The sequence below is a fragment of the Phalacrocorax aristotelis genome, chromosome 2, assembly GCF_949628215.1.
Source record: "Phalacrocorax aristotelis chromosome 2, bGulAri2.1, whole genome shotgun sequence".
In the NCBI taxonomy this organism is placed as follows: domain Eukaryota; kingdom Metazoa; phylum Chordata; class Aves; order Suliformes; family Phalacrocoracidae; genus Phalacrocorax; species Phalacrocorax aristotelis.
In genome coordinates, this window is record NC_134277.1 from 19,531,621 (window position 1) to 19,559,281 (window position 27,661).

General features: G+C 43.6%; 1 protein-coding gene and 1 long non-coding RNA gene across 3 annotated transcripts in view; one reads left to right on the top strand and one right to left on the bottom strand.

Moving 5' to 3' along the window:
• Window positions 1-27,486, bottom strand: LOC142052479 (uncharacterized). Its single transcript, XR_012658856.1, has 5 exons — window positions 27,025-27,486; window positions 25,989-26,092; window positions 4,616-4,669; window positions 552-682; window positions 1-258 (listed from the first exon to the last, which is right to left on the bottom strand). It is a non-coding gene; the product is annotated as an uncharacterized LOC142052479 (long non-coding RNA).
• The window catches only part of ARHGAP21 (Rho GTPase activating protein 21), a 127,071-nt gene continuing 125,869 nt past the window's right edge, over window positions 26,460-27,661 (top strand). The window contains exon 1 of one of the 2 annotated variants that reach the window (XM_075082641.1): window positions 26,460-26,571. The gene's annotated coding sequence lies outside the window, so the exon portion shown is untranslated. Of the gene's footprint in view, window positions 26,572-26,656; window positions 26,733-27,661 lie in introns of those variants that run through there. The other variant, XM_075082642.1, reaches the window with a different exon arrangement.

Genomic DNA, 27,661 nt, shown 5'->3' on the forward strand with positions numbered 1-27,661 from the left:
GGTGAGAGAAGCAGAGTGTCAGGTACTTCACCCATCCTTTCAACAAAACTGAAGTGGGGGGGTAATAAAAGCTTTCACCCCAATGTCACACACCTTTCACAGTTATCCATTTAATGCTGTATACCTTCCTCCAGGAAGTCAGCCACCTCCGGCTGTCTCAGTACCCGAACTAATAGTGTTTGTACCACCAGGGAATGACTGCTGCGTTTGCCAGGGCTGTTCGGAGGAGTGAGGACCATCGCAACAACATGTGGCCAGCTAGAAAAGATTGATCACAAGCCATAAACTATGCTGTGGGATTATTTTGCGGTGCTAAAAGGGTAATTCTCTGTTAAGAAAGAGCAATATTCTGCACTTACTATAAATTACAAGGGGGGGAAGGTAACCAAAATAGAGAAGGGAGCGCTAACATATTGAAGAAAGGTTGTCATCTATTTTGCACAAAACATGGAGAACACCCAATACTTTTTAGAAGGGAAAAAGGAGACATCGGTTCTGGTTTAGGCTTTGTAAGGCCCTTGAAGGTTGTCAGCTGTAGTTCAGATACTTACTTGTGCTCTGTCACGAAGTGCTGGCCAACACTACCTTCCTTTCTGTCGATAAACTAGGACTTGGTTTCTTTGTACCTTCACAGGAACACGTGTATCTACAGCTGAACTTTTCACTGTTGCCAGTGGTTTTTCTGGAACACAAAGTGGTTCTAAATCTGCAGAAACTTAGACTCAATTAGTTAAATACTTTGCTGTCATGCCTTATTCCTTCTGCTGCTGCATGGAGCAATGAACTACCGACCAACTACTGGAGTTTGCAGTACAGCATTTTACTTGTAATACTATGAGAGAAAAAGGTTTGGATACCATTCAAAGGCTGACCTTTAGTTTGTTTCAGGAGTGGCATGAAAGATTTCCCCTTTTTTCTGTAGCAGAAAGACAAAAAAATTACTTGTGGTGTTGCGATCTAGCAGTCTCTCTTAGACCTGCACGATTGCATCTCTGAGAATGGTAAGAAAATCCTCTTTCTAATCATGACGCAAAATGTCATTATATTAAATCATTACTACACATTCCAAAAGCCATTGGTCCTACTGTTAGTAAAGCTTTGTACATTTGTCAGCACTGTTAAGTCATGAGGTTATACAAGGGACAACTCTATTGCTGGAAGATATATGTTATGCCTTCATAGCTATTGAATTTGCATAGAAAAACATTGGAATTTAGCTAAGATGTTTTGGAAGCAATGCCAAAAACCAGAGTTATCTTGAAGTGCCTTTTCTCAGTAATTTTCCATTTTCCTAAACTATTAGAGGTATTAATCTCTTTTCTTCAGATTGCTTTTCCCCAGTTACACCCTATTTTTATGTTGTGTTCTATCCTGGCGTCTTTTAACCAAATTCTTGCCAGTCCTGTAGTTTTTAATGACACTCACAAAAGCCTCTTTTTTTTCCAGGAAAGATAAGCCCTTGTTCTGAAACATTCAGGGTGCTCAAGCATCCAAGAAAATTTTATGGGATTTCACCTGCTTGGGTGGGTGCCTAGCTGCACCCTTCAGTGGTTATGTACCTTAGAAAATATGTTTCCTGACTAATCTGGATAGACTGGGAAAACATGCAATAATATAACTTGGAATGAAAACAGGAGGTACCAGAATAAAAAGGAGAGGCAAGCAGAATCATAGAATCATAGAACCATAGAATTGTTTAGGTTGGAAGGGACCTTTAGAGGTCATCCAGTCCAACCCCCCTGCAGTGAGCAGGGACATCTTCAAATAGATCAGGCTGTTCAGAGCCCCGTCCGACCTGGCCTTGGGTGTTTCCAGGGATGGGGCATCTACCACCTCCCCGGGCAACCTGTGCCAGTGTGTCACCACCCTCATTGTAAAAAATTGTTTCCTTATATCCAGTCTAAATCTACCCTCCTTTAGTTTAAAACCATTTCCCCTTGTCCTGTCACAACAGGCCTTGCTAAAGAGGTTGCCCCCATCCCTCCTATAGTTCCCATTTAAGTACTGGAAGGCCGCAATAAGGTCTCCCCGCGGCCTTCTCTTCTCCAGGCTGAACAACCCCAACTCTCTCAGCCTGTCTTCATAGAAGAGGTGCTCCAGCCCTCGGATCATTTTTGTGGCCTCCTCTGGCCCTGTTCCAACAGGTCCATGTCCGTTCTGTGTTGGGGGCTGCAGAGCTGGATGCAGCACTCCAGGTGGGGTCTCACCAGAGCAGAGCAGAGGGGCAGAGTCACCTCCCTCGCCCTGCTGGCCACGCTGCTTTTGGTGCAGCCCAGGATATGGTTGGCCTTACAGGCTGCAAGCACACATTGTTGGCTCATGTCCAGCTTTTTGTCCACCAGTACCCCCAAGTCCTTCTCCACAGGGCTGCTCTCAATCCCTTCATCCCCCAGCCTGTATCGATACATTGGGCTACCCCGACCCAGGTGCAGGAGCCTGCACTTGGCCTTGTTGGAACCTCGTGAGGTGCACATGGGCCGACATCTCGAGCTTGTCCAGGTGCCTCTGGATGATACCCCATCCCCCTGGCGTGTCAACTGCACTGCCCAGCTGGGTGTTGTGTAAGTGTGTCATTTTTTTGACATGGGCAAGAATATAACTTTTTCTTTCTGAATCATGCATGTCGTTTAATTGTTTTATTTGTTTATTTTTTTCATGAGAATTATTGTAGTAGTGTTTCTGCTTTTTCTTGGGAAATTTGGAATGAGGTGTAAGTGCTCAAAATTCAGCTTTTGGAAATAATGGTTCAGCATAAACAGTAGCACAGAGAGACAAAGAACAGACCAGATACAAAGGAATATTCAACAGTAGCATGAGCAGCAGAAGAGTCAAGGAAAGTAAAAAATGAAGTGTCATTATCAACTTTAAATGTAGAGTATTGATTGGAATGGATCCATCAGTGAGTGTACAGGAAGGCTATTGAAATCAGTTAAATATGACCTGCTGAATGAGGGTGGAGACGAAAGACTTTCTGCTGAGAGCCAGTTTGGTCCTGGGCCCATTTGTGCCATACGGGAAAGAAAACCATAAGAAACTGAAAATGTTTATCTTCCTCCAGAAGGCATTTCACATAATAATATGACGCTATTAGCTGCATTCAAGCTTTTAACTACAAACACCCAATTTAAGCTTCCAGTACTATTTTGCCTACGCTGTGTATGAGGCAGTCTCAGCTCTGGAAAATCAATTTGATTCTCTCTGGGTCTTAAATTTAATCAACCACATTAGACACCTATGTTATTCCATCTGAACAGATCTCAGTGTTACTAATAGTCTCTCTTATTTCCTGAGGTTTTTAGGTCTTCCCATCTCAGGCTTTAGCCTATTCCTTAGATCTTTATTTCCAATTCTCCAAATTCCTCTTATTCCGTGTTGGGCAGAAACCAATTTACAAGCTCAGCAGGTGCTGGGAGCAAGGTGAAGGATGATCTGGAGACATGGCACAAACACTGGTGAGTTCGCAACCCTTAGAGAAAACAAACCCCACGAACTGCTGAGACACTCTCCTGGGTGGCAGTTACTGGTCTTTCATGGGAGATTTTAAGAAAAGTAGCAAATTCATAATTTAAGGGGGAAAAAAATCTCTGGTTTGTGTCCCAAAGTATCAGAGTGGAGAAGCCGGCTGGCTTGCGAGGCATGGAGAGAGACTCCTTGTGCCACCACCAAGGCCCAACAGGGTTTTGTTTGCTCCAGGAGCTTAGGCAGCAGCTGCAGCTGGGGGAGGAATCCAGCTATTGAGACGCAAATCAGCACAACAAACATCCCACTTTGCTGCAGTATTTCTAGCTCCAGTACTCAGACAAACACAGAATAGGTTTATCCAGGTCAGGCCTGGCACACAGTTGATTCTGCCAGGCCTCAGCTGTATCCTGCAGCAGCCTAGCCAAAATATGCCTCAGAATATTTTGATATTTTCCCCACACAGGTCACAAGCTGGAATCCAAAGCTAGCAAGTGTTTTCCTGATTATGTTCCGTTTATTTATAGAAAAAGAGTCAAATATAAGAACATGTTTCCTGTGCAGAAGGGAAGAAGGAAGTCGAGGCACGTCATGGCACTGCCCCAGGCAGATCTGAAGTCTTTGGTCGGGCACAGACTTACTGGCGTTATTTTCCATCCCTTAAACTGTGTTTAGACTGTCTCAACTTCAGCAGTCTCTGAGACGTAAATTATTTTATGCAGAAGGACAACAGCATTTTGTGAAGTCAAAATAGGTTGTGAAAGCTGTATACAAAGCTACTTAAGAAGAAGGAGTGTGTGTTCTCTGTATTTGAATAGCAAACTAATGTCACAGGGTACGGGCCCCATTCCTACAGAGAAACACAGACCAACAGAACACAACTGCTCACACACCCCGAGTTAAGTCCCTACTGAGTCTTAGCAGGATCAGAGCCACAGTTTTTAGTTAGTATAGGTGTACACGTGAAAATAGTACAATTTTCAATGTGAATGTTATTCCAAGCAGTCCTTTAGCGTCCCTTAGTATAACGGCATCAGCCTAAAAATGGGAATGCTTGTACTATTATTAACTATGACAATTTAAAATTTCGGTACAACATTTAATGCATTACTAAATAGCGTGGAAATGCGGTTGTGCAGTTTGTGGTAAGGCTTACCAAACACTCATTCACCAATGTGGAGTCATGGCTGTTGAGGTAAATCTTCAGTACCTGAGGAGAGAAAGGGACATCATAGCTGTTCTCAGCCATCATTACGTAGACTTTCCAAAGTTCATAATAAATACTTACAAGTCGCATTCTAGTAAGAAAGAAAGAATAGAATATAAAATCTTGTTTATGAGTCATAACAAGCAACAGAGAGCACATCTGCTTTTTTCTGCTTTGCAGCTCACCTGCTCATAAACGCCAGAGCTTTCTTCCCTGAGGCTCCTCAGGGCCAAACCTGGTCTGCCTAAAGCCATAGTTTCATCCATGTCTGAACGCAGCCATTATCCTGACAGAGCAGACAGAACCTCTGCATCATACACCTTAATTTGCTAAGAGAAACCCTTCCCCAGCCAAAGCACTAAACCATGTAAAATTATTATATGTATTGCAGGAGTGGCCACAAAGCACTAGGAATCAGCTAAGCCTATGGAGTAACAGACTTGGGTTGAACCAGGGCATGGATAGTGGTGTTTTATCCTGCCATTTTTGGAAGGGCTGGGAGGATGAGACAGACTATCATAGTCTCTGGTTTACACAGCAGCCCAAGCACCTCACCGGGAGCACGGTGCTCCCGCAGGACTGGGAGGCTCTTGTGGCAGAAAAGAGACAGCGACGCAGCTACCAATGTCATCTCCAGCATCTTGCCAAGGTCTCCTGGTATTTTCCAAGTTCAGCTTTCAATGTTTGAGCAGATGGGATCACAGTTTAAAATTGTAGGGGTGTAGGAGTTAGCTTTTCACCGAGAAAAAGCTCTAAATAAAAAAATGTCATCAAGTTAACTTCTTTAAACATCCCTGCCTTTCTCCCAGGGTTTGTGCTGCCCTCCCTGACTGCTGCTATCTTTACTCAGCTCGTTTCCACAACCAGTTTTTCTCATCCTCTGCTGGCTCTCACTCTTGCCCCCAGACTGCTCTATAAATGTGTGTTTTACAGTCCAAAAATACCATTCCTGACTTACAATTCCCTTGCCAGCCCATGGCTCCAACTGAAATAATTGGGTGGGTGGGAAGTATTTTGAAAATCAAGGAAGTAGGTGATTTCCAAGCGTAGGTTTAATCAAAATTATAGTGCCAAGATACTTGAAACGCTACAGCAACAAGGCCTGGCTAATGTCTTCTGCCGCTGTTGAAAGGAGCTGCTGCTTTCACTCCTTTGGAGAGTTTTGATATTTAGGGAAATGTAGTGACCCAGTAGCTAGTACTGTATTTATCCATAACATAACTAGCAGCTAATAGAGAGCTGCAAACTTATGAAGTTATTTAAGAATTTAGGGTTTGGATGGTTTGGGGCTTGTAAAAAATTTTCCTCTGCCCTCACACACTTTGCAAAAGCCCCTTGCCAGCATATAGTCAAAGGTCTTCTAATTAGCCATTCCAGGAAAACAAGCATTTATGATTTGATCTTTTGTCCATAGTTTCATCTAAGGTGAAAAATCCTGCAAAGTTGCCATCACTCTTCTGAGTTAATTCAACACAAAATCATCATACCAAAATTGCTCTAAAAGTCAGTTTTAAAATATGCAATTAGGCATTCATGTTTCACTGTCTGCATTAACTGTTTTGTGAAAGATGAAGAGTAGTTCTTATTTATGTATAATATTCCTATAATGATGATTGTTAGGAGGAATGTGGACATAGAAAACCAACTCAAAATAAAAATCAGTATTTTTATCCTTGTTTGTAATAAATTCTCAGCTAAAAGGTATTTTTCTACTTCCCATATTCTCAGTTATTTTCCAGAGCTCTACCAAAACTTGTGTATTCAGCATTTTAAGTCAGTCACAGGATTCCTGCTTGATCCCTGAGGTCCCTTCCAACCTGCGATTCTGTCATTCTGTGATTCTGTGACTGCCTATTGAGTGTACTTTGTTAGCTCTACCTTATTGACTTTTGAAATTACAGTTAAAACCCTGCACATGTTGGGTTTTAACTAAGGATGCTTACTTTCCCTCCTTCCAACTAGTATGTTTCAAAGGTGGCATCGACATTGTTCATCCAAATTAAGTTTCTTTTTACTCTTCTTTGTGCTTCCCACAGCAGGCCCCCTTGCCTTTTCCGATACATCTTGTGGGTGTTGATAGCGCATCGCCGTGCTCCCATTTAAATGCTGAATTATTTCAGCAACCAGGAAATTGCTTTCTTTTGCTCCAGTGACATTTTATGGCACAATAAGGCAGCCTTAAAGTGAGAACAACTAGCTTTAGAGGAATATCCTTTACCATTTGATCCCCTCTGGCCATGACAATAGCATAAAATATATACCGGGCCTCATCTTAGTTCCTGGCCTAGATTTTTGTGGCAATGCCAGAGGTTGCTCATCTGCTTTTCCTAGTGCATTGCAATCAACAGTTACCCCAGCAACCCTGGGATTGCTTTCCCTGACTCTCTGAACTGGGCAGGCTCCTGCACAAGGCTTACGTGGTGCCGAGGTGCCGTAACCCCCACCTTGCTCCCGCCCTAGGTACTTGTTTCGCACACAGGCGCAGAGTAATGCAGGATTACATTCTGATGCCTCCTGCCTCTCCTACTATTTTTAATTATTTGCAACACCTGGAGAAACTTCTAGAAGTCCTGCTTCTGGTTTTAGCCTTCACCTGTGCGCCAGCTCGCTCTTCTTTGTCTCTAGAGATCTGTCAGTCTTTTAAAAAACAAGAACATTTTTTTTCCTGACAAAGCCAGATTCTTGGCATATTCTTCCAGCATTCCTTTGAACAGCCAGTCAGCAAACAACAGCACAAACACTCGCCTGCCCTCTCATTGTTTTCTGACCCTGATTTACAAGAGATCAGTGTGATAGATGTTTAAACTAACCACAGGCTTGGTTTATGCCAGGCCCCTCCATCTGAGCTTTCATGTCATATTAATTACAATTCCTTTAAATTCCATTGCAATCAAAATCAAAAGCAGCAGTTATATGCTTTCAGCACCTCCCACCCAAATATTGCTTATTGCTCGAGGCCAGATTCTACTCCTCTTCTTCTTTCTGAATATCATCTTCCCTTCTATTACTCATATTTTCACATTGCTCTTGAAAACCGTGGAAGTTCATCTAGTCGAGCAGACAGCCAAGTGTAGTGACATCCAAGAGCAAAGTGCTACTTTAGATAAGAGTGCTACAAGCTGGCCCTTTGCAGACATTTCTAAGCTGGCTTTCACAACATGTGATGTGGGTAAGCATACAGTCTTAGATTTTCTGTTTTGAAAATCAAGAAGTTACAGCCCTGATTTTAGAGATACCTATCAGCTCTACTTTCAAGCTATTAGGGAGTGTGCCACAACAACTGAAAACAAAGGGCTGCAGGAGCTGTAGTATTAATGTTTTTTCATATCCAGCAATGGCATTGCACTGGGCAAAGTGTCCTATTCAACAGCTGCATCTTGAGGGGACACCCCGTCACAGCACTGGCCAGTTGTGCTGGGGTTTAGCTACTCAGCGTCTTGCCCAGTAGATCAACTGCTGGATTGCACTCTGCTTGCTGCACCTTGGCCTCTTCCTAATACCATCTCCTTTGTCCCTCACTGCATTTCATTTACTGTCTAGCTTCATCTTTTCTTGTATTTTTAATTCTGCTCTGTCTTAATTTTGCTGGAACTAGCAACCTTCTGCTGGGCTCTCAGACTCCGAAGGATCTGCTGTACTTCCTTTCTGGTCTCAAAGGGCTGCTGCTGAAGCTCCTGGCAGAATTTCTTTCTTGTAGCTTTTTTTCCCCCAGACTCTACTGAAATAGCTGTTTGACTTTCCAATAAGAGATGCTGCATTATTACCAGGAGCAGGTGGTTCTCATTTCAGAAATTTCAGTCAAGAAACCGAAGCATGTGACATCTTGTGAATCACAGATTCTTGCTTTCTGTCCTGACATTTCTCTTACCTTTTTGAGTCGAAGGCTGATCCTTAAAATGGATAACTAAGTGAAATTGCATACCACGCAACTACAGCCCAGCCAAATATTATCTAGACAAATGGCTTAGGTGGAGTCACTGCAAAATGCAGAATTAAAAAAGATCGCTAGATTTTGGCCTATATGATATTTTTATATTTGTATTATTAGTTTCCAGATGAAATAAAAATGACATAGCCTGACAACTCCTAAGTCAGTGTCTCATCTATCAGCATAACTGCATATTTATTTTCTTTTTCAAACAGTTCAACCTGAGATCCTATTTTCCATTTTGCAGCCTTTCTTCACTCTTGCCTGAGAACTTGGAGTGATGGCAACCCTGGCCAGCCACCAGGCGCTTCAGCTTGCTCCAGGCTGTAGGAAGTTAAACAGAAAATGTACCATGTTAAACCTTACAATCTGTCCAATTAGAAAAAATGTATGAGGAAATAAAGCAGGAGGTCACAGAGAAAATTATTTTTTAAACTTATATTACAAAAAGATATCTACAGCAAGAGGTTATATCAGGTTTAGACATCTAAAATTAAAAATCTTAATGTCTTACACATTTTAAAATACGTCTCCTGGCTTGGAGGTCTCCGGCTAGGGTCTGTCTCTCTATTTGGTGTTATCTGAATTGAGCTAGTTGAAAGGCAATTCTGCTGTCTTCAGATGAGTTCATCCAGTTTCTATCACTAGCCCATCACGTAACAACAACAGCAACAATAACTTTATACTTAGCTCATGAAGATAGGCCAGAGAATCTTCTTCCGCACCTTGCTGCCATCCAGGCGGGCTGGAAGGCAATGCAGTGTCCTGGGAGTAGCCATGCCTGAGCCCATAACAACTGCTTTTTTGTCCTACTTAGTATCTGAATGATCTTTATGTTTGCATTTTGTGCAAAGGACAAGAGCCCGGAGCTTGTGCACATGCTATCTGAGCAGCTCTTGATAACGTCAGTGCCACTGAGTTACAGTCATTATCCCTGATAAAAGTGATGTTGTCTTGCTGCCTCCTAGGTCGATTCACTGTGAAAGAGGAAAGAGCGTATTTGCAGGTGTAAGGAGCAATGCTTCCCGAGGATACTTTAGTCTCTCCCTCCTTAAGAAACCTGTCCTTGACCCGGGTTGCCCATCTGGGTGCTCTCTCCTCCTTGCTGTGGCTCTGCTCCTTGAGCTGCACATCTACAGTCATGGCTCATAGTTTTATTCTTCAGTTCTGACCTAGACCTTCCCTGATTTGTCTTCTGCCACCTGTGCTCCACTGAATCAGGGTGCTTAGTTCATGACTTCCATAAAGTTCAGAACTGGAGGTAAGATGAGTCTTTCATTCTAATTTTAAACTATAATTTAAAAAAACATTTTAAACTGTTACTTATAGAACTCAGGTATTTTAAAGACAGGAGCTCATCAGGGAAGGAGAAGGAATAGTGCATCGCTCTCTGCAGCTTCCTTACAATGAAGGCTAACAAGGAACAGACTGTTCTATTGATGCAGCATTTCAGCCCGAGCTTCCGGAAAGACCAGTTATCTCTTAAGGGTCCCACAAAAGCCTCTATTGATTTATTTCCAGCTAAAACTACTGCTCCTTCCTCTGATGTGTCTCCTACTTTCAAGAGATTTACTCAGGTTACTCTTCATGATTTCAGCTTCCATGTCTTTAATCTTTCTTATAAGGTGTTAAGGGATTCTTGTTCTCTTTTCAGCATTTTCTGCAAATTCAAAAAATAGCTGTTTTCTTCCCTCTCTGTACTTTGCTTCTGAAGGATCTCATTATAAATACCATTTCAGCGGCTTTCTCCTTGCTTGTGATTCACCAACCTTTCTACTTCAGATTTGTCATACTCTTTCCAAGTGAAAATTTTGACTTGTCTCTCTGGCATTAATTGCCACGCTACTGTCTGGTATTTCCTAAACTGAGTTAGTGCAGCACCCACATTGAGATATTTTCGGTAATCTTTTTTAATGCCACTCCACTAAACACATTTTCTTGCAACTCTTTAGCTTGTGCGTCCTCTTATTATAGAAACCTGACTTTGGTTTCCCACATCCGTTACTCCCACCTCGTATAACATGCTCCCATAGTTCTGTCACAGGCAGGAAAGAGGTTGTAGGTTTGTGTGGGCTCACGAGTCACTGTATCCTAAAAACGTGAGCAGTTCTCAGATAGGTTTGGTGAAAGGAAGTAGATTAAGTCTTGAAAATATCTCTAAGGCTAACTTGTACTATCCTTTGCTCGTATTTTTTTTGTTTTATCTCTGCATTTCGAGAGGTGAATAATATATAATCAAACCTACCAGATTTTTCTAAAGACAACTGTACCCAACTGCAAAGGTTTAAGCACAGAAGAGAGGGGCTGAGCGCTTAGCACTGACCAACGGGGAATAACTGGGAGTAATGAGATTAAACTGAACAAAGGAAAACCACTGAAGGTTGAACATCAGGAAAATATCCTGGCTGTGTCTATCAGACCATGGACTGATTTCCCACGGGAAGTGGTGGAAACTCCATCTCTTGAGTCATTTAAAATTAGACTAGACAAATCACTAAAAAACAGAGGGCTGGGAGCAACCCAGTTGGAATTGGAAGGGGATGAAGTAGATGGTTTCAAAAGATGGTTTAAGTCTCAGTTCCTCTTATTCTGGAAATGAATACCATGCCTTGTTTAGGGTCTCTTCACGCAGGACTGCCAAATCTGCAGCTGCACTATGTTCTCCTCATTATGGTCAGGTTGAAATGCTAATGTGACTCTAACTGATAATTTTTCTGTGTTGTGGTAATGTTACAGCTCAAGCCTGCTAGCATAACCAGAGGAGTCCCCCACGGGCCCTCCTCCTCCCCGTATTGCAGACCTGGTTGGGGACTGCCATAGGATTTTTCTGCCAAAATGCTTCTTTGTTTTGGACCGATTCCTTGTTATTTCCTCTACCACATACCCTGCTGGGCTGAGCTCCCCTAGATGGCAGAGCTGAAGCAATTTAAATTGCAAAATGCTTTATGCAGCCTTGCTGAAACGGGGACTGCCATAGACAGCCCACTAATTTTTCGAGAGCTACTTGCTAGAAACAGCTTCTGCTGTCATGGTTCACTCTCTGCTGCATGTGAGAGATGGTCCAACTCCACGTATAGTGAATGCAGTTAAGATTTGGCTCCAAAAGGATATTGTTTCCCATAAACAATTCAAGTTTCCATTTCTCAAAAACAGCAGGCCAAGAAAACCATTCATTCATGGTTGTGCCTTTAGCAAACCCCCATGGTCCAGCTACACTGACTTTTCAAGAAAAAACCAAAACAAAACATCTTTGATACAGCTGGGCAAATGCTTGGGAAAGCAATGATCGTGATGAGGCAAGTTCAGAGAAGGTTGAAGTGACATTCTTGTCCATGTACATTTTTCAAGCCTTCTGTTACATAAAACTACGTGTTATCCCATTAGCAGCGTTAGCCCACAGTTCTTCTTTCTGTCCAAGCACAGATGTTTTTCCTACTAATTGAATTCTACTGCAATGCATCTTTTCGGGTTGAAGTGCTGAAGAAAGCTGAACCCAAACTGTGTCACATTCTGAGGATTTCTTCTGAAATTTCTGTAAGTTTAAGGATTTGCTAAAAATTATTTGACTTCTGTGATCTCCAGAACTATTTTAATTTTCTACAGTTTGAAGACGAGGACAACAGGTCAGGAGCTTTTTTTTTTGCGTATTCTTTCTTCTTCAGCTGAACAGCTCCATGTGGTGAGTTGCATTTCTCAGCTGGCAAAAGACTTGATATTTTTTGAACTAGTGTTGGATAGGCACAAGGTGCCTGAGAGTTTCCCATCTTACAGTCAGAGACAAAGTACATAAACCGATAATGGCTGTGGTAGATATATAGAAGGAAAAAGGAAATTACTTGGGAAGCAAGAAGATTGATCTGAATTATTTCAGGAGTGTTCTTTTCTTATGTATCTGAGCATCTAACTTTAGGTAAGTAATGCATTCCAAACCAGGAGTTGTGAGTAGAGCATAGCAAAAAAAGAAATAATTTTACCTGCACTGATAAGTCATCAGTTCAGAATCAGGCTAACCTTCTTACTGAATTTTTATAGCTTTACAGTTTATTCCTGAAGAATTTTCTTCTTTTATCACAGTTATTCTGCATGCACCCAGTCTTTTCCTGATTGTTTTCTTATTAGTCCTTGTATCTGTTACACTTCCCACCTCTTTAATCTTTTTTTTTGCTGAGTTTTACCATTTCTAATTTCTTACTCATCTTTGATTGCCTCCAGCTCGTTTCACATTTACTTTACCTATTTTTTCAGCTTTTGCGTCCTTCCTTTATGTCTTAGCTTTATAATTACTGAATATCTTTTTTTATTTTCCTCAGTACTGCTTCACAGTATCAAATACTCATGTTGCAAAATCTCCCCTCATATAAAGATCAACAATAAGTGAGCTGGAAGTCATCCGTATTTCATTATATTTGGCACTGAGAAGCGCAGCTTTTAAAGAGCCTCCACCCTACAGCTGCATCTCATCATTGATCCATTTAAATGCGCTAATCTAGCCAAAAAGCAAATGTTTCCCATTACAACCTGTCTCTAAGTGACATCTATGTGCTAGTTTAGGAATAGATCTTCATAACAGAACTACTTTGGAGGTAAAACAGGAAAAGATATTCTTCTGGTTCAGTGCTAAACACTTGCATGCTTTTAGCCTGAAATAAGTATGGAGCCATGTCCTTCCATCCAGTTACATAGTTGGTAAAATAAACATTGTGAGCATTGCTCACTGAATACAAATTCTGTAATTACAAGATACATGTATGACCGGTTAGGTGAATAGAAATTGGATCCTATATTTGTAGGGACATCTCCACAGAAAAGGAAAATTATTAAAAATTCTGAAGTTCGTAATGAATATAGGGAAGGATATCTAACATGCTACTAATATCCCAAAGGTCCTCAGCTCTTTATAAGGGTGCTCATACCACCATAGCTTTGTGAAAGGAGTAATGAGGCCTGATCTGCCCACGGGCTAATACAAGAGTGTGTGAGATGGCTTTTTAGTTTGTTTGACTTCATTGACATACCACTGGGAATCCTGCTAATCAAGATGAAGTGTCTTAAAAAAAGAAAATGTGGGTTTTGCACGTTCTGTGACACAGAGGCATTTTGATGTCAACCTCATAGAAAGGTGAAAAGGAGGTTTCTTACAATTAAGCAGGAAAATAAACAGCATATTCAATACTATATTTGTTATTTCACATATGCATATGTTGAAATAACAATTGATATCCAGTACAGATTATCTTTCAGTCCTCACGCTGCCTTCATACCTCTCGGCAGTCGGTGGGCTGCAGGACTTATCCCCAATGCTCTGTTCCAATGGCTGTCACAGGAGAACTAGAGGGTTCTATAATGAGAAAGTGGGTAGCTGTAATTTTGGTACTCAGGAACTCATGGGAGTCTGTTTCTTGACACCAAAGTCAAGTAGATAAAGAAGAACATACAGTGAGACATGCACAGGCTTCGGAGCACTTTGCAGGAGCTGCTACCAAGCGATCCACGGAGGTTATACCCAGCTACTTATGCATTCTGGCACCTTTTGAAATACTATGGTGTCTGCTGAAGGCCTTTCTCACTGCCAATTGCTTTTTGCTTGTGTTAGATGGGTCCCTGACTCATAGTTTCTGCACTGCTAACACTTACAAAACTAAGCCTATTTTTGATCACACTGGCATCTCCTTTCCAAAACTTCTTCCTTTCCCTTTAATTCACAAATGTAGTCAACTGCACTTTTGACCTCTGGTAAACCTTCCCATACACTCAGCATTACGGTAGAATTACTGTTAAACCCCTGAGCTGTATTTGCTTTCTGAATTAACATCCCAGCTGTGATAAACATGGCAATTTTGGATAACAAAGTTATAGTTTCATGCAATTCAGTCATACACCGAAGGCTGCCTTTATAGACACAAGGACTGAAAAATAACCTGCTGTAAGGAGGCTTTGGTATTCAGTCCCATTTCCATGAAAGGGACATGTCTCAACTACTACCTTGTCCAGCAGTGAACAAGATAAGAATTTAGTCACTCCTTGCTAAAGAATAGTTTAAAGAATATGTGTACTGAAAATCTTTCTACAATGCTGACATTCAGAACTGATCTTCAATGAACAAAAACCCCCAACACTTGTGAGAGTATATACTGTGAAAAGACAAGATTTGAATTCAGTTTTAATGCATTTGGCACGTAGTATATGAGGCTTAACTCTTCACCTCAGTAGAGGTCAATTATATCATGTCTCAATATTTTACTTTTCTCTAGACTTATACACAAGTCAGTTGTGAAACAGATCTTCTAATAATTTCTTATGGCAGTGGACACCACTGCTTTATTCTTTGTTACTATTAAATGGACCCAATTTCTACGTCAATAAAAATGACATGTACTAGGCATATAAACTCCAGGGTCACAGCCATTCCTGGTATAGCCCACAAAAGACAGACTGCTAAGTTTTGTAACATGATGAATGAAACTAAACTGAAAATCAGTATTTTCTTTTACAGAAGCTTTCAAAATACAAATCCTAGTGCCTTGCTCAGAGTAAAAAAATCCTGCCTTGCTAAAGGCAAACCTCCAGTAATACAGAACCTGCAGCATAGTCACACTGCCACTCTCACTCCACAAAATGGTATGACAATTTATGAAGTGATAAGCCAAAGAGTTAGGGAATAACTAATTAATGTAATTGAAATGTCTCAGTTAATATACTTGGTTAACAGCAATGCTACCAGGATAAAATTCCCCCTACACACTTGGATGAAAGCCTTACTGTTAACTCATGTCATACTTATTTCTTAACATAGAAATAATTAATACGTGTATATGTGTGGTTATATAGAGCAGAACTGCACAGCTGTCCCCTGCAACTTATCAAAGAGATGCTGTTTTTATATACAGGAATAACGTGTTACTTTTATTGTAATTCTCACAGTACATGGGTGGACAAAAAGGAAATGGGCTAATAATATACCATTACAGTTACAGTAGTCTGGGCTCTCCCAGAAGTCAGTGAAGAGAAGTAAGAACCCCAAGAAGTTGATTCAAGCCGTCTTTCATAGTGGTATCAATGTGTCTGGTCAGCTTCTGTGGCTCTTCATTGACTACTGAGAGAGCCTAGCTGATTAGTTCAGATCAAATGAACAATTTATAGATGGGTAAAATCAGGTGTCACGAATACCATCCTCAGTGTCTAGTGCACTTGGAGAGCACAAGGCAGGCAGAAAATTTCCTTTGCCTCAGGATGTTAGGGGGTTGTGTTATTAGGCTCCCTGTTTGTGCAGAGAGTTCTATTGCAGCCAGATTTGTTAGGATTTGCTTGTACCTGGAGTTAGCAACAGCAGCCATGCTGGAACACTTTACCCAGAACAAGAGCCCCTCATTCTTATCTTCACAGTGAGCTAAACTAAAAGCGAGTAAGACATTCATATCTTTGAAAGAGACTACCCAGCATTCGCGTTGCTAATCCATTAATGTTTTCAATATTTCAGGAGTGCTCCTGCTCTGAATTGGAACCAAAAGCAAGCCTTTTCATTAAAAGCCAGAAGGAGAGAGGGAGCATGAGATCCATTTAATTAAAACATTTCCAGCCAATATGCTAAGGAACGTTTAGGTTCTGCACGTACCTTATGCATAGTCAATGGAAATTGCATGAGCAGAGGCTGAAAAGGCTTGGAGGAAGCTAATGTAAAACGAGCAAAGACTACAATAGTCTAGACTGTAGATTACAAGAATAAGGATCTGGCATTTACCAGAGAAGAACCAAAATATTTTGCTACTACCCGGACCCGCTGTCTGTGGCAAGTGAGCCCCAACATAGTTTAGAGCAATCTGTCAGTCTGCTCTGCACTGAGTGCCACATTTGACAGTATTAAGGTGTTCCAGCAATGCTTCTGCAGAGGATGCTGCAAGGAGTGGTATCATGAAGCAGCACAATTCCCTTGCCCAGAAGTGCCAGTCTCCCTATAGCAGGCATATCCTCTGGATGGCTCAGTTGTTTCTATACCCTCTTTCAGTGCAGGGTAGCATAACAGGTGGGGCAGTACTTCGATAGTCCAGCAGTCTGTGAAATAACCATTTGGCTCTAGGTGTAGCTAAAGTAGGCAGCTGTCTGAGGTAGCTGTCTTCAAGAGACACTAACATGGACCACCCTTTCCCAGTGATCCAAGCAGTGTGCCTCACTCTCTGCCCTCATCTTTGCTCTTGTAAGAACAATATCGTCATGATCAAGAAGAGCATAATCTTCTGAGCCCGAGTGAGAAAACATCTTGCAGGAGGAAAAGCCAAAAGATGACTGCTGGAGTGTTTCCACTCAGTTCATCCCCTTTGCTAAGGCAGCTAACTATTGCAAGGGGACTTGAGCTCTGCACAGCTGTTATTTACCTCTGTTTTGAAATGCAGAAAATTGCAGTACTCTGTTTATTTAACCCTTTTTTGCTTTGGAAGTATCATGCAGTTCAAAAGGCAATATGACTGAATTTTAAGAAAACTGTTGTGCTGGCAGTGTTTTAACAACTGTTTCTTTGTAAAAGAAAAGCAACAAACAAGGGAAAGGAGATTAAATAAACATAGAAGCTATCAACAGTGCAAAAAAAAATCTTAGCAAACAGAGAAGTTTCACAAATGATGACTGGTGCAAATCTTTGCTTTTTGTCTGGCTTTCATCAATATTTCTCTAAAACTTAAGGATGCCTCCAGAAGAGGAGCTTGACACACCACAAAAGGAATGGAACCTGTTGCTCCTGCAGCTGTTCCTGCAGGTCTGGGAATCTGAAAAGCAAACAAGCATATCAAGGAGGAGGGTTTTCCCTTTAGATTTCTTTTTCATATTAATCAGACCCAGTTATTCAGGCTAATTACCTTTATAGAAGTTGTGTAATACTTGTGTCCCTCACCTTAGGCAGTTGTATAGTCCTGAAATCTAACAGCCCATCCCCATCTGATCAAAAGGAAAGACCACTCTTAATGTAACAAAAAGATTAAGCCTTTTCCTTAGACTTTGGGGAAAAAGTGCTTTGCATTACTGTGCTCAGAGTTTGTTTTGTATTTTGCTTAGGGCTTAAGGACCGCCTTGAGACTTAAACTAACTTGGACTATTTCCCCTCGCATCCTTTGTAACCCTTTGGTCTAATCCTGCAAATGACCTTTGTGTGGACATACTTTGCATCCACATGGAGCCATTTGGAGTCTGGTGCATGTGAAACAGCATAGTACTGCAGCAAAGAGTTCAAGTATATCTAATGAGTTAAAATATTTGGCTGCTGCTTTATTCTGGGAAAGCAGTTCTGAAATGAACATCTGAGGGTGGCTCAGCAGAAGACTGGGCTGAAAACATTCCGTAAACGTGGCTTTGTTCCTTAGCTCATTACTTTCATTATGACTTCTCCCGGCATTATGTTATGGCTGATCAGATTTCTGGATTGATTTTTGTCTAGTTTGCAACTCTAAGCCCATTGCCACACAGCAACAAACTGGTGGAGGGTGCTAACAATTAATTTAGTCACAGTAGAAACATGTTATATTCAATTCAATTCAGTCAGTTCAAAAGCATGTTTCCACTTCATACACTACAGTTTGCACAGGCAGTCAGCATAGCCTGTTTACAGAAAGTTAGTGAGCATTTCTGTTCATTAGTTGCAATAATTTACATGGATGGGTTTCTATGGTTTTTCTGTACATGCAGACAAGGCACTAGGAACCTGAGCCCAACTCCAGGTGTCCCTAATTCCCACAGTTGTCTCCGTTGGTCTCTCAAACTAGAGCAGAATCACTTGTCAGATCATATCTCTATCTTTGATCAGCCAGCATCTTCTGTAGCATTTGACATTTGTTCAAATGGTTTGTAAAACACTGGAAGAGAATGAATCCAGTATTTTCTTCTCCTTGAAAGCAGCATTCATAGACAATTCTTTCTCAAAGTACAATGTAGCTTCCTGGGAAATTTATAATATTTCTACTACAGTATAAATCCAGGAAGCTATGGTGACAGTTTAGCTCTGTTAAAATACCAAACATATTCCTAATCCAGCCTCTTCTGGAAAATTCATACCATGCAGACATAAATACAACCCAGCTTGCCTCACAGATTTTTTTTGGTGGGGGATATCATGCTTTCCTGGACACTGCCTCCCCATTTTTTATCTCACTTTTTAAAAGCCAGAGCAGGAAGATGAGTGGTGGGAAAACAGTGGGGGGAAAAAAAACCCAGCAGAACAGTGTAATATCACTTTCAGAGCCTAGTCCCCATAAATAGTAATCAGCTTACAGGTTTAGAGACCTTCTGGCCTTTAGATGGCTCCTGCTGTCCCAGAGAGCATCTCCTGTGTCTCTCTCGAGTGAAAAGAGAGCTGTGCAGTGGTCGGTCGGCACAAGTAGCAGCACATGGAGTCAGGTTTAGAAGCCAGTAAGAGCTGAGTACCTGGTTTCTACGGGGTATCTGGTAGTGAGGTTCTGATGAGCTCAAAGTGAAGTAAAAGCTTGTTGGATGAGGTAGGCAAAATAAGAAAGCAGCAACTGATACATTGCCTTTGGGTGGAGCACATCATTTTTGGAAGGAAGGAGGGTTCTGATGAAATTGGTGTGTTTCTATGATATAAACATACCATTTTTACTCCTGAGCTGTTTCTCGTTGCCTGAAAGCTATCTTGATCCAGCCCCAGCTATAGGGAAGTTTGTTAAACAGCAGGGCTCAGGAGAAAGCTGTCATACTTCATTCATTTAAAGGGAAGCTGTGGATAGTTGGAAGAAATACAAGATGGGTAGCCTGAATTTTGGGGATGGCTGTTAGCACCTCTGTGCTACTAAAACACAGTTTCACTAATCAGCGGATCAAGCTGCTGATTATGTGATAAAGGAAGGAGAGAGTGATAACACTGTTGTCAATTCATCAACAGCTACTTCCACCTAAACTGTCAGTTCAGTAGTTAAACTAAACATTTTACAAAATAGGGCTGATTTATCACCTCCCAGTCTACAGCACAGAACCAAACGCAGAGCTGTTATTTCAGTAGAGGAGCTAAGGTAACCCAGATTGTCATTTCACTTTTCTCTGCCATTCAAGCACTTAAACCTTTTCTGTCACGGCCAATTTTAAATAGATTGGATATTTATTGTGTTGAACTCTTTTAAACTGTACATGTGTGGGAGGGGAGGGTTTCTGAGGGAAAATGCTGCACATCTAATAGTCCCTGCTGGCTTTCTAAAACAAGTTAACATTGTTTGACCTAAAGTGAATAAACCCTCAGCAGAACTGAGGCTGATGACTTTATCTGTTAGACTCTGGCTCCTCTAATTTAAAACAAATGAAAGAATGTAGACAGTTTAAGTGAATGCAGAAAAGATGGGAATGATATTTTTTCCCTTAGACCTTTACAAAATTAGGAAATCTTGCTGTAAACAACAGGCATGGCATTTTCTGAAACAAGTTGTTATTCCACAGCGACAGTTTCCAACAGCAGAACATGAAAAACAGGAGTTTTGCTTTGCTTATGATTTCAGAGTGTTTCAGTAGATTTTCATTGCTAGGAACCCAAGTTAAAAGTAAAATGAGTTCTGCTGGGCTCCTCCTAGCCATAATCTTGCTTGCTCAAATTTTACACTGCAACTAATTCCCCTGGGTTCACTGAATTATACTTGAAATTGCTTTTGTCTCTGGCTGGATGATGGTAAATTCCTGCAGGCTTGAACAATTTCGTATTTCTTTACAGAGTACCAAGCTTGCTGTTGGAACTGCAACAGGAACTAATGCCCCAAACCCACCAAAATGTATCAGACTCAGAATAGTAGGGTGGTTGGTGTGAACAACTGAGGCTTACTGGTGTAAAAGTCATGCATCGGCCTGCCTCGGAGCACATCGGTAGCCTCACACAAACACTCCTGGGTCCAGTTCAGAGAGACAATACGCAGACACACATGGGAGCATGTATAAGTACCAAGTTAGTCTGTGAATTCACAAGACATCAGAAACTTTTCACCATCTCTGCTTGGTCATCCTTGCTCTGAGGGGAAATGAAATACCATGAGCCTCTCACCTGAACACAGCTTCCCCTCTGTTTGGTGACAGGTTGGTGATGCTGGCCAGGAGGAGCTGTCAGCTCCTGGCTTCTCTTTGCACCTTGGACATCTTCACCCAGACTGCATGAGGAGCAGCACCCTGACAGAGACAGCTCTCCCTTCACATCTCAGCTTTGTTATCTGAGAAGACTCCACTGAAGAATGGAAGATACATCAGCTGAGACATTGGTTTCCATAAGGTGGCTAGCTGCTTCCCAGAAGTAGACAAATGCCAGAAACCAAATGGCTCCTTTCTCCTTAAAACACAACAGGATAAGGACTAGATGCCCAGACGTCCACCCAAGCTATAACATTACTCTCTGTTGGTACCCTCAAACCCACAAAGTACTTTGAGAGTATGCAGTTCATTGCCCGCTCTTCTATACCTGGGATTTTAGTCTGTGTACAGACATACTCCTCTGTCATTGTGGTCATGTCACACCTCCTCTTTGCAAAGGTGTTGGAGGCATATGTATGCACGCACATGCGCACACAGACACACACGCTCTGCCTCTAAGGAGAACATAAAGGGCCAAGAAACAGCAACACACAGCCTGGATTTAAAAAAAAAATAATCTCCTTCATGTAGCACTGAACGGCAAGACCCAGTTTCCTGCCTCAGAGAAAGCTGACCCAAAAGCACCTCTCCCTCCATCTACCATCATCATCCCACAGTTGGTATGGGAGGAGACAGCCCGATCATTTCTACGCACGTTTCAGGTCAGGACACCAGGGCCATTCTCAGCCTGTGGATAAGTTCTGCGGTCTCATACTGCTACTGGAAAGACGCTGAGGTGTTCTTGAAGCAGTGGGTGGGAGAGTTGTCCTAGTACAGGATAGGAAATAAGCCCGGGGAAGTCAGTTCCTGGCAGCGCCTGCATGGAAGGGTCAGTTTCCATGCACATCTCTACTCAGTGGCCACAGTCTCAGGACACAGGTCCTGAGAGTATAGCCAGAAATATTCCTCACAGCTTCACTGAGTACACCCAGTAACAGCCTTCACCTGAGGTCCTGGACCTGCCATGCATTTATGCAACATCACATTCAAGCTGACCCATTGCCTCAAGTAATAAACAGCTATGCCAAGAGGAAGGATCACAGGGGAAGGCAAGAGGCTGCATTGCCCACCAGACTGGCTAGCTTAGTGCTGGAGCATATTTGAGGACATACAAGTCACCAGTGACACACTTTGGTCTTACAGAGAATCCCTTTCTCTCCCCCTCACCTGTGTTCAGCATGCCTGGAGATGCAGGCTCTGCTCTGCTTCAGTGCCCAAGTACTCACAGGAGACTCTATTTCCCCTTTGTTCACACCCAAGGCTTGCCCACAGGCTTGCCCTGTACATCTTATTATTCATGGGTACTGCTGGCAATCAACCTCCTATCTCAGATTGGAGCCCCTGCTATCCATTTTTACCATGCCTTCAATACATTCTTCTTTTTGTAATATATCAATTTTCTTTTAACTTTATCCACCTGAATTTTGTTCCTAATGGTTAATCCTTCTGTAGATGTCTGAAGTATAGTCCTCTCACGTCCTATCTCATTTCTTGTGGCTTGATGGTCACCTCTTGCAAGGTCTGCTAATTTCTGTTTCTACCTCTGTTCATAGAATCTTCAGATGTCTCTGATCAGTGGTCCTAAGCTGGCCACTGTTCCAGCTCATAGATGACACCTTAACACTCTCCCAAGATGTGCACCCCACCACACACCGCAAGCATCCTCCTTGGCTTCCCAGTAGGCAAACGCCTCCTTTTCACTACAACTTTAGGTAGGCAAAGATTTCCCCTGAGGGCCAAGTCCTGCAGAATACTGTATGCACTTAAAATGGTGTTACTTCTAGGGGATATTAGCCTAGCACCCTGTGACTTCTGAAGACAGCACGACGAGCTTCAGGATGCCAAAATTGTGTCTTACTATGGACACAGTGGCAGGTCTGGCTGCAATTCTCCTTGGCAGTGCCCTGAGATTTGAAAACCATCAGCATCTGGGGCCAAGTGAGGTAGGTGTGATCTCCTGTGAATAGAAGATCGAAATAAGAGAAAGGAGACACTTTGGTCAGAGTTCAGCATATACATGGGAGCCAATACATAGGCATGGCAGCAATGACATTTATTTCTGTTGCCAGAGTGTAGGTGATAGGAACGTCCATAAAGTGAGAGGGGAATACTGTGGTACAGTTACCAAGAAAACTGCCATCCCCAGTGATGTCTAGGGTGAATAATGTACTAGTGCTGGACAGGAAACAGATGGCTCTATCATGACTGAATCACAGGAATCTCAGTGCAGAAATCTGTAAAGCAAATAGAGTTGCAGACAATGGTCCTATTACTGTGTAGGTCTAGTCATGATTTCATGGCTTTTACATGTCTAGGAAGGGACTGTCTGCTAGCTGCAATATCTTGGAAATATCAATTAATGAAAAGTACATGCATCATTCACTTCTCTAGCTCCCATTCTGGGGAGAATCTAAAGACTTGGTCTCAGGCAGGGCATGTGTCAACATCCTTGGGAGAAAGTAGAGAAGCTGTTAGACTGAGGCCAATCGGTGCTCTGGCCATGTGCTGAAAAGTCTATAGCCAGTGTGCTCACAGCACAGCTCGCAAACACTTTCAGGGCATTAGTAGCAGTCATTACCTCCAAAACAGGAGGTTCCAGAGGTGTTCATGTTCAGCCTGAACCTCTCAAAGCAGGCCCTGACCATGAGATTTAAGCAGTTGGGGTCTATGGTGGAAAGTGTTAGAATGATCATAACCTCAGCAGCTCCTACAAGTGACATTTTCTGAGAGCAAACATTGGTACATCAGCATCAGCAAGTACAAACAACTACTTGTTTAGAGGTTTATCTGCTCCTACTGACTCTTCCTTTCATCCCCAAACTCAGTCTCTGTTAAACTTGGACCTTTTCCTACTTAACTTTTCAGACTTTCTAGTCTTCTCCTTATTCCAGCACAAAATACCCAAGATTTACTGCTGTCTCCCACTACTGCCTATCTAATCTACCCTACCCAGGTACTCCATACTAATCTAATCTAAAAAGTCCTGTAAGGAACCTGCTCTCACTTTAACCTCTGTTTCTCTCCACTCATGTTGTTCTCTACCCCAAAGGTAGGGCATTTAGGACTGGCTATGGCTGAGCCTCCTCACTGCTTGTGGCACCTCAGGTCTGACTTGTCATGGTGGGCTGCAGGTGGTTAGAAAAGAGAGGGCCTTCAAGATGCCCAGGACAATGTAACTGCTTGGGAAGTAAGTTGCTTCACAGTGGGCTGAGTGCAGGTTAGATGTCTAAACACATGGGAGAGAAAGGCATTTCTCTGGGCCCTGCTAGAGGTGCGTGCTAAGGACCATGTGGGAAGAAAGCAGGTACCTAAAACATATTTAATGTAATGAATTTCAGTCCTCCAGTCTATCTGACCAAGTAAATTTTGATGCCCACAATTTAGCCTCTAGAATTTCTATATTCTCAAGAAATCACATGCTCATTCATTAAGTGGTAGTTTAAGAAGATAGAGCCCCATAGTTGTGCCACCACTGACCCGGCAGAACAGAACAACTGAGCACCCCCCCCACCTCTGGACTGCAGAGCAGCCTTAACTCTGCCTACCTCAGCAATTTAAATTCAGCTGCTAGACTTTGCACTGAAGTGGCTCAGATGTGCTCAAAAATGTCTGCACTAGCTCTCCTGTGGGGATGATACTCTTTAGCAAGGAGTGATAATAAACAGTAGGATGGTGCTAACACTTTAAGCTGCTACAGCTGTCTGCTAAGTGAATATGTGTCAACACCTTCAGACTGGAAGGTGAGAAAGTGAAATAGCTCTCAGTTACCCTAATTTGGCTTTTGCAATCTCTTTTATTAAATCACTTTCAAGGGTGGTTAAGGAACTCCGAGGTTTTGCTTCCATGTTATGAATCCGAGATAATGAGTATGCTTCTGAAAGCTTGCATCTTCTTTAAGTTTTTCTGTCGTAACTATGATACCATATTTAGAATGAAAAATTACAGCAGCATAGCCTTATACATGAAAGTCCTAAAAACACCCCAGTGTCCCAAAGAAAAACATCTGCCACAAAAAAATAGAACACTAATTAAAAGGAAGAAAATTAAGTACACAGTTTAATAAAGATTTGCTAGTGTAAATATTCTTTTGATAATTACACAAATATAACCTTCGCAGAGTTAATAAGAAGATCTATTTCCTCTGCCTGGCTATGAAGTAATTTGTGATTCTAGGATCACGTTTTCCTCTGTGATATTTTCATCTCCCTGTTACAGTTTGGAAGCTAAAGCTACAGAAATTGATTGGCAAAGTAAGAAAAGTAAAAATGGAAGATTTGCCACTGTACTCATGTAGCTGTGCTGATATAAATAGAGACTTGATAGATACTAAACGATCACTCAGAGACTACTTGTGGTTTAATCTCTCTGAGACATTTTGTAAATCTGACAACTTTCTACATGGATATTAGTTATGATGCTAATTTAGATTTGGAGTAAGTGCTGTGGCTCCTATAGAAAAAGTGATTATTATTAATACACAGAACTGATTTTACATACATTACGGATTTTTGGTGATGTTCTGCAGATTGACACGATGACTACTGTGCAGAAAGCAGTATGCAGCCGAGCAAAAAACTACACTTCTTGGTTCTGTTTGATAACAGCTTCTGAACAGGAAAAGTGCCCCGCCGGTTCCCATTTTCCACCCTTCAAAAATCTCAACCGATTTTAATTCTGGTCTCTTCAACTTTTTGACAACCATGGACCAGACTATATTAAAAGTTTGCTCAGGGGCTGAATGGCAAATAAATCTCCAAATGTTGTATAACAGTGAGAAACGATTAGGGAGCTGGACAGAACCATCCTGTGGATTGCCAACTGGACAGCTGTATGCTTACTTAAAATATCTATATATAATCTCTTGTCCAGGTCAGGTTCAGCCACAAAGTAGCCTTTATCATCAGAAATTTACGAGGAACTCAAATTATTAATAAACTACTACAGGTTTTTAACTGTATATATGCCTACTGAAATCCATGGTAGCACACAGGATTGTTGGTAAGCACCCAAATCAGTGCAACAGGCCTGAAGTGTAACACCCTTATAAACTCCGCAGATACGACCTTGGTTGAGAAGAATCAGCATTTAGACCTTGAGACTTTTCTTCCTACTACCGGATGTAAGCTCTTTCCTCGGTTCTCTGGATACCAGTATTCATACCTGCTGCCGATGTGAGCAGCGGATGGATGGCCAGGCCGGTCACCTCTTTTAAGAGATCACTCAGAGTAGTGTCATAATCTCCAACCCCCCCCAACCCAAAACAGTGTTATTGTTTTGAAAGCAGAAACAAGACACTACCTTTCGTTTCACACAAGACACTTACCATTTCTTACAAATGCTTTTTCTTCATTCCCTTTCGCAGACACCTTACTTATCCAGCCTCTGCACTGAAGATCACCGTTCTAGGAAAGGAAAAAAAACAAAAAACCACACACTCCGATAACGATAGGTGAAGTACAGAAAATATTTCCGTTTACCACTTTCCCGGAGACAACAAAATGAGCCTCCCCCCACGCTGAGAGGCGGCCGCAGCCCCTCGGCCTGGACCCCACCGAGGGCGGCCGTGGCCGCCGCCGTCCCGCCGCGGGAGCCCTCACGAAGCCAGGTGCAGGTCGGAGCTGGCAGCAGAGGCACTAAATCCTGACTTAGGGCGGAAAAACTGAGAGCAGTGCTGTTTGGACCCCCCCTCCGGCCCCCGAAAACGCCTTGGGGGGGGGGGGGAGAAGCCAGCGCCAACTCCCGCCGCCTCAGGGCGTGCTGGCGGGCGGAGGCCAGTGGCGGGGCGCGGGCCCGGCGGGGCTCTGCGCTCCCCGGCGGCAGGGCGGGTGCCCTGGAAGGCGGCCGGGAGTCAGTTCCTGCCCTGGCGGTGTCGTCTGAGGAGGTGGGTGGATTTTTTTGGAGGGAACAGAAACCGCCAGCCTGGAGGCGGGGGAAGGGGACAGGGACGGGCTCCCCAGCGGCGGAGGCAGCGGGAGCCGCCAGCACCGGGATCGCCTTACCGCCGCCGCGGGGCTGAGGGCTCGGAGCCCCGCCGGCCGCCGAGTAAGAGGGGGGCCGGTGTGAGGGCCGGCGTTGCCCGTCGCGGGGTTGCGCTGCCGGTCCGGGCTCGGCGGGCTGGGGCCGCTTGCCGGCCCTGCTTCTGTCAGAGCGGGGTCCACCGTGAGGCGCTGGGGCGGACCCCAGGACCTCGCCGGGGCGAGGGAGGAGGGTAACGGGACGGTGGAAAAGGGAAGGCGCACTCGGAGGCCACGGACAAGGAGGTACCGCGCCGGACCAGGGAGGGACCGCGGTCACCGGCGCAGGGGAGGAGGTTAAACCGCGCAAACCCCCACACCTTCAGGAGGGCGCTGGCTGAAGCTCCCCGGCGCGCCCGCGGCTCCCCCTCAGGCCGAGCCTGGGCCGGAGCGCAGCCAGCAGCTCCCGCCCGCCGCGGCAGGGGAGGCCGGTGCCCAGGTGGCCGAGGACACGCGGCGGGCGCAGCTGGCACAGCGCGATGGCCCCCAGGGCCGAGACGCCCTAATTGACAGCGGCGGGGTACAGGCAGAGCCGTCCCGGCCCCAGCGGGCGCCGGCTGCTGCTGTCGGGGCGAAACAGCGCGTTCGTGCGAAGGGGGGGCGGGAGGCTGGAGGGAGGGGCGGCGGGCGCGGTGGTCTGATCGCGAACGACTCCGGCTACGTAGAGCGGGGGGAGGGCGGGCGGGAGCGAGCCGCCTGGTAGTGGGGTAGGCTCGCCTGAGAGACAAAAGCCCGGCTCCGCCGAGGCAGGGGCTCGGCCTCGCTGCTGCCGCCGCCGGGAGGGCTCTTTTGTTGCCGTTTCCTAACCGGAGTTTGTGCGTTTCCCGCCACCCCCCGCCCGGTCATAGCGCTGGTTACGGCTGGGGCGAGGAGTGCCAATAGGCGCCGGCTTCCCCCCCGGCTCGGTGACCGAGCGGCCGCCCGGCTCCCTGCCCCGTCCTCCACCAGTTGATCAAA